The following is an 11486-nucleotide window of genomic DNA, read 5'->3' as shown; positions in this document are numbered from 1 at the left end:
GGTAAATTCTTTCAGGTTTTGTTTTCCTGAGAAGGTTCTTGTCTTTTCTTCCCACATGAAAGATAGTCTTGTCGGGTACAGTATTCTTGGCTGAAATTGCTTTTCTCTTAACACTTTGAATATATTTTCCCATTCTTTCCTCGCTCGCATTGTTTCCAATGAGAGATCTGCTGTTAGCCTGATGGGATGTCCTTTGTAGGTAACTTGATGTTTTTCTCTTGCCAATCTTAGTATCTTGTCTTTGTCTGTGGTTTTGATCAACCTGGCTATAATGTGTCTTGGAAAAGATCTTCTTGGGTTGATTCTATTTGGGGTCCTTTGTATTTCTTGAGACTGGATCTTTGAATGCCTCTCTAGGTTTGGAAAGTTTTCTTGCAGGATTTCATGGAATAGATTATCAATGCCCTTGTAGGTCTCTTCACCTTCTGGAATGCCAATTATCCAGATGTTTGGACGTTTGATGATATCTAGTACTTCTCGTATATTAGTCTCAAATTTTAGGGCCATATTCTCAGTCTTCATGGTGAATTTTTCTAGGCCAGCAATTTTCTCTTCTATGTCTGAGATTCTATCTTCTGTATGATCTAATCTGCTGTTAATACTTTCAAGGGAGATTTTTAAAATACTATGCTTCGGGATTCCACAAACTCTTGGAAAGCATCTTTTGCATCCTCCTACTTGTGGAAGAGTTTTCCCTGTAAGAAGTTGTTCAGATGCTTGAGAAAGTGATATTTGGTTGGTGAAAAGTCAGATGAATATGGTGGATGAGGTCAAACATCTTAGTCCAATTCATTGAACTTTTGAAGCAATGGTTGTGCAAAACACCATTGGGGATTGTGGAAAAGAATTGGACCCTTTCTGTTGGCCCATGCAGTATGCAGGCATTGGTGTTTTCAGTGCATCTTATCAATTTGGTGAGCATACTCTTAAAATGTAAGGGTTTTGCCAGGATTCAGAAAACTGTAGTGGATCAGATCCCACCAAAGAGTTACCATGATCTTTTTTTGTGCAAGCTTGGTTTTGGGAAGAGCTTTGGCACTTCCACTCAGTTCAACTACTGAGCTGGTTGTTGCTGGTTGTCATATAAAATCCACTTTTTGCTGCATGTCACAATCTGATCGATACAGGATTTGTAAATGCAAGTACTAGAGACAGTGTGGGAGGAGGGTGGGAAATGGGAGAGGGTGAGAAGAAGGGAATCCAGAGGAAAAAGAAAGAAGCAAAACATTTAACAGACACAAAAATGGCAAAGTATCTGTTGATGATAACATGTATGAGAATATCTTTAACTGAACTAATATACAGTGTATTCATGCTAGGAAAATTCATTTTGCAAATTATAATGATATAGAGTCATTATTCAAAATCTTGAGAGAAGAATGGAGGAGAAGGGATTTTGGTGTGGCCATCCCAAAGGGGATGATTTCTCACTTTCTGTCTCTTTATCTCTCTTTGTCTTTCAGGTGAGCGCATGTGCCCTATAGCAAAAATCTCTTGAAAAAATAAATAAAATGAGCAAAGTATTTGAATAGATTTTTCTACAGAAAATTGTTTTCTTTTTATAAATTATTTTTGTGGTATCATATATAAGAACACACATCTATTGATCCACTTGGAGTGATTTCTGTGTGTAGAGTAAGGAAAGGGTCCAACTTTATTTTACCTATGGGTATTAAGTTGCCCAAATGCCATTTTGTTAGAAAGATTATTCTTTTCCCATTTAATTGTCCTAGCACCTTTGTCAAAGAACAATAGACCATAAATATACAGATTTATTTCTGGACTCTTGATTCTATTCCATTGATCTGTCTGTGTATTTTTATGCCTGCATGATATTGTCTTTTATATTATAACTTTGTAGTAAGTTTTAAAATTGAGACTGTTGGTCTTTGTACTTTATTTTTTGTCAAGATTGTTTTGACTATTCTTCATTGCTTGCATTTCCATATGAAGTTTAGGATAAAGATCACTTTTGGAAAAAAGCTGGCTGGCATTTTGATGTGGTTTGTATTAAATCTGTAGATAAATTTGAGGATAGTATCTAAAAAATATTATATTTTATAATTCATAAAGACTGGGTGTCTTTCTGTTTTGTTTAGGTCTTCTTAAATTTATTTAGACTATGATTTGTAGGTATCACAGTACAAATCCTGTACTTCTTTTGTTAAAATTCTTTCCTTTTTAAAAAAGAATTATTTATTTATTTAATTCATTTGTTATTATTATTGTTATTATTTAAATTTGACCAGACAGAGACAGAGAGAGAGAGAAAGGGAAAGTGAGAAAGCAAGCCGCCAGGTCTGGGACTGGAACTGCGGTTGGCCATGTGGGAATCCAGCACCTTAACTGCCACGCCACCTGCCAGCCCCATTAAATTTATTTCTAAGCATTTTATTCTTTTAGAATGAGATTATTTTTCTAATTAAATTTTCAGATTGCTCCTGCTAGGATATAGAAATACAATTGATGTAGAATGACTTGGTGTTCTGCAAAGTTCCTGAATTTATTAGCTATAGTAGTTTTTCTATGGACGCTTTAGGATTTTCTATTTATAAGAGCATATCATGTGAAAGGACAGTTTTACCTTTTCCCTTTCAATATAGACACATTTTATTTAATTTTCTTGCCTAATATCTTGCCATCCAACAGAGTTTTATTCAGTAGGTCTAGGATAAAGCCACAATCCCACATTTTAATGAGAATCCTAGATTGTTCTGCCACAATTTTTGACAAATTCACTGAGTTAGGGGGTGTGTGATCACCATTTTTATTAACATGAAATGTTATTAACATGAAATGAGCAAGTAAGACACATGCTTTCTTTCTATACATTAGCTCTTTGGAATATGGCTTGCATTACTCATTATGGATTTTGTTTGCTTAGTTGTGTTCCATCAAAACTTCAAAGATATTATGTAGTTAAATGATTAATGGAAATGATGAAAACAGAGATGGAGGAAGTTAGGTATTGTTACTAAATTTATAAACAGATAATCTATAGTGCTCCTGGTTGGGTACAGCCATTATAACAGAATGACTAAAGCATTGTCTTTTATTGGAAAGATGAAAACATTTATTTTTCTGTGACAAAACTTTCTCTCTTAATTCAGTATTTGCTGTATATCTCATCCAACTGTACATGAACAGAATTTTCCAATTAGCTTAGACGCCATATCTGAAGATGAGATTTTATTCTGTCATAGATGTGTAGATACTGCTTCTACAGGTAATTCTTAGAATTCATCAAAATTCTTTCATTTCAATTAGCTGTGCTAGGGATGGGGATTGGGAAGAAATGTTATGATTTGATTAAAAATGAATGACCTAAAGTCTATTAGACTATTTATTAAGTGAGCAGTAGTTTTTAAAAGGATTTAATAATAGATTTTAAATGGGCCTTAATTATTTCCTTAGGTTTCTAGAGATAGAATTATTGAATCCAAGTGTAAGAGGGCTTGACCCCCAAATTCCAATTTTAGAAATTTAATTTAAAGCTATAATCTGAGATATGTATAGATTTATGCACAATGACGTTCATATCAGCTTAATTTATAATCAAGAAATATTTAAAGATTGACCTGATAGTACAGCACGTAAACCTTGTGCATTGGGAGCTGGATCTTGCATGGTTGATTGTGGTTTGAGTCCCAGCCCCAGTGACTTGAGAGACATGTCAAGTCCATGTGCATATGTGTCCTAAATCCTGATGGGATGGAGAAATTAAGGACAAGTATTTCTGCCTGAATATGTCCCACTGTGGGGGGTGAGTGCTTTCTCTCTCTCTGGCATGCACATAGGCCTTCTAGCAATTAAGAGAAAATTTAAAAGAAATATTAGGCAGCATGCCCTATAACCTGAGTCTGATTATGTAAATTATTGTATATTCATGTGATTAATTTATATGCCATATTTTAAAAAATCATGCTATATAAGTCTATTGATGTAGGAAATACTCATAATATAATGCAAATTTTTAAAAACTCAAGGTAAAATCCATCATGTAGCATATAATATAAATTTTAGGAAAAATGAAAATGTGTCTGCATATACAATCACATACATATATGCTTATAAATAAGATGATAAGGATATGCATCAAACTGACAAAATGTTAACAGATCTATTTCTGGATGGTGGTATTGTAAGTGATTTTTATTTTATATCGTGCTTTTCTATATTATACTTTCTTCTGCTTATACTTTTTTCAATATTATACTTACTGTATTTTACTCATATAAAAAAATTGTTGTGAAATAAAAGTATATGAAGTTAAAATGTATCATTTAACCACTGAGATGTAATGACTCAGGTTTATGTCATCCCACTATATCTATTAGCACAAAGTTCATCATCTTGCACCTTTTAAATGTGACCTTTATCCTTTTGTACAACAGCTGCATTATTAAAAATCTTTTCAGGGACCACCAGTTGGCGTAATGACTATGCTGCTGGACTCCCATGTAGTCAACCACAGTTCGAGTCCCAGACCCGATGTCTTAAATTCATACTGGGCACGTGGGTGTGCATGCTCAAGATCCCAAGAAGAGAATGGAGGAGAAGGGATTGTGGCATGGCCATCTCCCCTGGGGGTTGATTTCTTACTGTCTCTCTGTCTCTGTTTCTGGTGAGCACACGTGCCCTGTAGCAAAAACCTCTCCAAAAAAAAAAAAATCTTTTTGGAGATACTCGATGCTCATGAGGGAATTGATGATATGAATCATTTGGTTCTACAAAATTTTTCACATGAGGCAGATCACTATCCCTTTGGTGACTATTCTAAGTGATAACAGTCTATATTTCTTAGATAGAAGACTTAGTTATAAATGGTAGAATCAGACCTTTAGATTTCACCATCTTTGTTGTTAACAGAATGAACAGCAGTGCCATGAGATCCCATTGCATTTCCTTGGAATATTTTTTCATTAATTAATCATCTATTTGTCAGAATATTATCCATTTAGCTCCTCAATCAAGGAATTCAAATTGAAGAAAAAACCCTCAAGACTGGATATAAATCAGAGTTTTAAAATCCTTAGACTTTCAGTGAACAAAATTCTACAAATCTTTTAGAAATAATCTAACAGTATTTCCCCTAAAAATTATTCCGTGTGAATGGTTAAGAAAGTTGAAGGTGAAATTGGATTGTGGGATATTTAATAGACAGTTTAGGAACTAGGACAAACACACAAAAGACCCTAATACAACAAAAGATCCAGATAACCAATGTAAAATTATATAGGACAAATAATTCTTTGATTTTTTTTGGTTGTTTTTTGGGTTTGGTTGCAGAGTTTTTAAAAATTTATTTTATGTATTCAATTACTATTCATCACTACATTTTGTGAAGCAACTTACCCAACATGAAATTACTTTTCTTAAGAGAGAAATGAGTAAACTAGCATTTATTAAGTACTGGCTCTATACCAAACTCTTCATTGGTAGGTGAATAAGTAAAGAATGGAGTCAGATATTACTATAGTGTTTGCATTAAATTAAGGATTAATTAATGAATACAATGTTAATATTCTATTTCTAAGAAATTAGAGCTATCATTTGGGTATAAATCCAGAGTTATCCTGATCATAAAAATAAGCCTCTATTTTGGAAGATATTCTCTTTTTTGTTTTAGTTTTTATTTAATCAAAGTTAAATAGTCAAAATGTTCTGCAAAACTCACTAAGAGCACTTGTCTGACTCCTTCTATTTAATATTTTCTGCCACTTAGAGACAACCTAGAAAGGAGGTCTCATTCTTATAACATTGTTTTGCTACTTAACTCTATATTGCTAAATAATGCATTTATATTGTTGCTTAATTTTGTTTCCTCTTACTATCATTGATGAGGAGTTAGTTCTCTTTTACAAACTGCACTACACTTCATGTGCCCCATCCTCTCAATAGAGTCAGTTAATTTATCAGTTTACATGTTTATGATTAAGCAAATACTTAGCTGAGTTATTTAGTAAACTATTGTTTAGTTGTTTTTTCCTAGCTGTCTTTTTGTTTTACCCTCAATAATTATTTTGGTTTTGATTTCTTAATTCTCTTTGTACTTATCAATAATTTGGCTCCAAATTCTCCCCTATTGTGCAAATCTTCTTTCGCACATTTAAACACAATTTTGTCTTAAAGTTCTTCCCAGAATCAATTCTGTGTGCATTTGTGCATCTATGTATGTGATGGCATCTTTTCTTCTCCTATCTTAGTTCTTTCCCTGATTTTAGAGAGGTGGTTTCCTCTAGAAGCTTCCAGAGAATGGGTGCCTTGGTGGCACAGTTTTCCAGACTCTGCATATCTGGAACGGTTTTATTCTATCCTCAGTTTGTTTGATTGATTGTTTCTAAGCACAGATCTCTAGGTTGGAAATAATTGTGAGGATTTCAAAATCATTGTTTCATTGTCTTCTAGTTTCCAGTACTGTTAAAAAGTCCGATACCCATCTGGGATCTGATCCTTTGTGTGAAATGTGTTTTTCCTTCCAAGAACTTTTAGAAACTTTTTCCTCTCCTCCAGTGTCCTAAAATTTCATGATGATGTGTCTTGGTGAGAGCTGTTTTTATTCACTGTGTTAGGTATTTCATGGGTCCTTTCAATCTGGAAACTCATGTCCTTCAGGCTTGGACATTTTATTAGATTTTTAAAATTATTTTCTTCTCTTTTATTTCTATATTCTCTTTCTGTAACTCTTGTTATTTTAATATGGATCTTCAGGATAAGTCTTTTATTTTTACTTTTCTTTCCTATATAATTTTCTTTTTTTAAAAAAAAATTTGCTAGAGTACACATGCTTACTGGAAAGAAAGGGAGAGATACAGAGAGAAAGCAAAAAAACCACCCCCCATGGGAAATGGTCATGCTGCAATCTCCTCTTTTTATCTCTTCTTCCTTATGGGATTTTGGGCATGGACACACATGTGCCAGGCATGATTTTCAATTGGCTGTGTCTAGGACTGCATAGGAAGTCATGTGGGATCTAGTCACCTTAACCATCATGCAACTTGCTGGCCTTTTCTATTTCTATGCCTGTTTTTTCACTCTACTTTCTGGGATATTTCATAAAGTTTAGAAGTTTTTTTTTTTCTTTTTTTCAGAGAGACAGATTATTGGTATGGGGCATGTGTGTTCACTGGAGAGACAGAGAGAAAGTGAGAAATCAGACCCCAGGGGTGATGGCCATACCATAAACCCTTCTCCTGCAATTTCCTCCTGGGATTTTTGGCATTCATGCACATGCGCCTGGCGTGAGTTTTAAGCCACCAGGTCCAGGACTCGAAACACAGTCGACTGTGAAGAAGTCCAGTGACATAATCATTATGATAACTGCTGGTCCCAAACTTCTGCAGCTTTTAACATCTGATAAGTTGTTTTTAATTTTAAGAGCTCTTTAGTAGTCTCTTAATGTTCTTTTAAAATAGCAAAAAATTATCTTTTTTTAAAGAGGTTTTTTGCCTTAGGGTGCATGCACTCACCAGAGAGAGAGGGACAAAGACAGTGATACGGAAAGTGAGAAATCACCCCCCAGGGAAGATGGCCACACCTCAATCCCTTCTCCTCCATTCTCCTTTTGGGCATACACGTACATGCTTCTGGTGTGAATTTCAAGCTACTGGGTCTGGGACTCAAACTGCCGTTGGTATTATGGGAGTCTAGCAATGGAACTGCCACACCATCTTTTGGACCCAAATAGTTTTTGTTAATAATCTCTCATCTCTGAAAATACTAGTATTTTAAAATCATTTTTTTCATTCATTTTCTGTTTCCTCCAAGTTGCTTGCTTATGTCTCTTTATTCTGATATTCATCTTTTATATAGCAGACTTTTTTTAATATCAAATTATTACTGCTACTTCATAGCTGATCGCCTAGAGAGATTGGATACTTTGTGTACAGGAAGAGTCTGGTTGACTGACTTCATAGTAGCGTGATCTGGGTAAGTCATTTATTTTGAGCACACTTGAATTTTGTAATCTCTTTATATTGCAGCATTCTGGAATTTTGGTAGGGGAAAAATTAGGGGATAGTTACTATTTAATATGTGAACTTTCATACAATTCATCTTTCAGAACAGTGGCTCAATCTTTAATATACCTAAGGTCTCCAATTCCAGAGACTCTTTGTTTTACCTTCTCAAGAAAACTGACTTCCTAAGGAAAGGCCAGTGGGCCAATTACATGAAGTACAAAAGGACTTTTATTCTATTGTAATTCCTAATGTAAATTCAAGTAAACTTTAAAAAATTATTTATTTTTAATTATTCATCATTATTATTATTATTATTAAATTTGACCAAAGAGAGATAGCGACAGAGAGAGAGATGGCGGAAGTCAGAAAGCAAGCCACCAGGTCTGGGACTCAAGCCATTGTCAGCCACGTGGGAATCCAGTGCCTTAACCACTACACCACCTGCTGACTCCTCAAGTAAACTTTTAAAATCAGTTTCTCTGATTTTAGCCTCTCATTCAACTTCCAGAGGTTCCTGGCCCGACCCTTCCCTATTTTTGAGGTACAATGATATAAAACTGGCTGCTTGTTGGCATCTTCTACTAAAAGCTTGGGATTTAGCTTTCCTGGGTGTGCCAAGTCAGTTTCCAATCATCCATCTGCTTTCCAGATTGCAACATTTGGTGTCCTGTTATCTCCTTTTCTGTTCTTTTGGTCCTATTAATACCATGCCTTTTTTTCTGACTTAATATTTATGCTATTATTTTAATGACATTTTAGGAGAGGAGAAAGGAATTCAGGCACCATTTTAAACAACAAGTTGGCAGTTGTTTTTCACAATTTCAAAACAGTACTAGGATATTGTGGATTGTGGATATGTGATCACAAAGTAAGTAGTACGAATTTCTACTGCTTTCTCTTTTGTGGTATCATGAAGTACTTCCTTTTCATCTGCTTAAATTCAGTTTTGGCTTAAACATCACTTCCTCATAGAAGCCTTCCAGATCTATTTATCTCATGTAGCTTACCCAGTCTTCCATTACCTCCTAGGGCAGTTCCTCACCTTTTTTTCTCACGTAGAAATCAAAATTTATATTTATTTTGGTATATAATATTAAGTTTTGGCCCTTTATCCCTCAAGCTAGACTGTTAGCTCCTTAGGGTAAGGAGGAACGATATCTTTCTAGTTTTTCAGCACTTAAAATAACACTGGGCACAGAATAAGGATTAAATAAATACATGACAAATTAAATTGAATTTTGAGTTGTCGCTCTAAAGTGATGTTGAAACCTTGCCTCCAACCTTTGCAATGGTAGATCAAAACAGAAAATGATAAAACAAAACAAAGCAAAAATGAATTGGACTAGATTTTATAGAAGATATCTACTTGTTTCTCAATTAGAATCTAGTATTCCCTCCTTGCACTGATCCCATAAGCATTACTTCTATAGGTTGTTGTGGTATCAGTTAGGAAATCAGAGAAGGCCAGAATCACTAAGAACTCTGTCTAGGTTTTGTAACAAAAGTTTAAAAAGCCTCAGATTTTTCTGGCTTTCAGAAATCATGCATTTGCAGGACTTTTTTTTTTTTTTTAATTGAATCTGGCCTACGAAGGGGAAAAACATTTTTGGAGCTAGAAAATGTTTGAATTGCTGCAGTATTAGAAAAGAAACCAATTTATCGAATGGCACAGCTGTTCACTGTATGATCATTATGATCCTTGTTATTTGGGTGCTGGTTGGTATTTATATCTAATTAGCTCTCTTACACACCATCAAGCAATCTGCATTTAGGGAATAGAGAAAAACTAAAATATATAGAGTTCCAAGCTGCCAAAAACATATAACAGGATGAATTCAGGCTGAATTCACTGCAGACCGATTATTAACAAACTACTGAAATTAGTTAGTTTGCACTTTTACTTCTGTGTGTGTGTGTGTGTGTGTGTGTGTGTGTGTGTGTTTTATTAGAGATGGAAAGGCAATATGAATAAACCTCTTCAGAAATTATTTTGTCTTAAATAGCTGACTCTTTTTTCTCATTCCTCACTGACCTTGGAGAACTGGACTGTAGACAATCCATTGCCTCTTTGGTGTCTATTTACTGGTTCAAGTATAACATTTTATGTGCATTTAATGTCAGTTCTTCGTTCTTCATAAGCAGCTTATGTGTTTCACACCTAAAGCCATATTTCAACCATGCATAAAAAAGTACTTATGACAGAGTAGTGTTTATGAGATTAGAAATGATCACAACCAAATTTTGAGAATCATTTTCGACTATATATGGGAACAAACCAGTTCACCATATATTGTTGAGGAAAAATCACCAGAAAGACTCCACTGATGTTGTCATATTGGCTTTCAATTCCATTTTTCATTTTAACTTTTCATTTTAAAACAATTTCAGAGGAATTGCAAAGATAGTACAGTGACGTTATGAACTGAATGTGTTCTCCCCAAATTCCTATTTGAAACCTGAGGCATTGGTGTGTCTGTATTTGGAGATGGAGCCTCCAAGGAAGAAATTAAGGTTAAATGGCGTCATAAGTGTGGAGCTCTGATACAATAGGATTAAATGTTCTTACAAAAAGAGACACAAGAGCTCCTTCATGTGTATGTATGTTCTCACTCTCTCTCTGCTCCCTCATGCACATGCTCCAAGGAGAGGCCATGTGAAGAGAAGGTGGCTGACAATCATCTAGAAGAAGAGACCTCACCAGAAATTAACTATGTTGGCACTTTGACTCCAGAACTGTGAGAAAATAAATTTCTGTTACTTAAGCTACCCAGCCTGTGGTATTTTGTTTTGGTGACAAAAGCTGAGTTGACAAGACCATTCTCATATACCCTCATCTACGTTCTACTAGTAACATTATGCATAGCCACGATACATTTATCAACATTCAGAAATTAACATTGGTACAATACTAGTAAATAGAGCATAAAATTATTCAAGTGTACTCAATTTTCTGCACTAATATCCTTTTGCTATTCCAGGATCCAATCTAGGATATTACATTGCATTTAGTTGTAACTCCTAAACCTCTTTCAGTATGTGACAGATTCTCAATTTTCCATTTTTTCATGACTTTGACACTTTTGTCTGATGTTTTCTCAGGATTGGTCTGAGGTCGTGAATTAGGTGTGGGGATAGGGAATCAAGGCAAGAAGACACCGTCCTTCTCTCTTTCTCTTTCTCATATATGTGTGTATACATGCTCTCTATCATGAAAAGGAAAACAACCACAGCAATTAATGTTTTGAGGGAAAAATTTTGAGGCTATAGACATATCTTCTTTTCTTTCTATTTTTTGTGTCACTCATAAATTTTAATATTCTTCCATTGAGGATGCCTGCAAGATTATTACTGTGGTATATATATTTTTTAAAGAGAGATTTTAAAAATATATATAGGGCATGTGAGCTTTCCAGAAAGGCAGAAAGAGAGAAAGTGAGAAAACAACCCCCCTGGGAGCATGGCCATGCCACAGTCCCTTCTCCTCCATTCTCCTCTGGGGAGTTTGGGCATATATGCATCTGCCAT

Source organism: Tupaia chinensis, unplaced genomic scaffold (genome assembly GCF_000334495.1).
Source record: "Tupaia chinensis unplaced genomic scaffold, TupChi_1.0 Scaffold144482_1, whole genome shotgun sequence".
Taxonomy (NCBI): domain Eukaryota; kingdom Metazoa; phylum Chordata; class Mammalia; order Scandentia; family Tupaiidae; genus Tupaia; species Tupaia belangeri.
The sequence above is the reverse complement of the archived record's forward strand: the minus strand, read 5'-3'. Positions refer to the sequence as shown.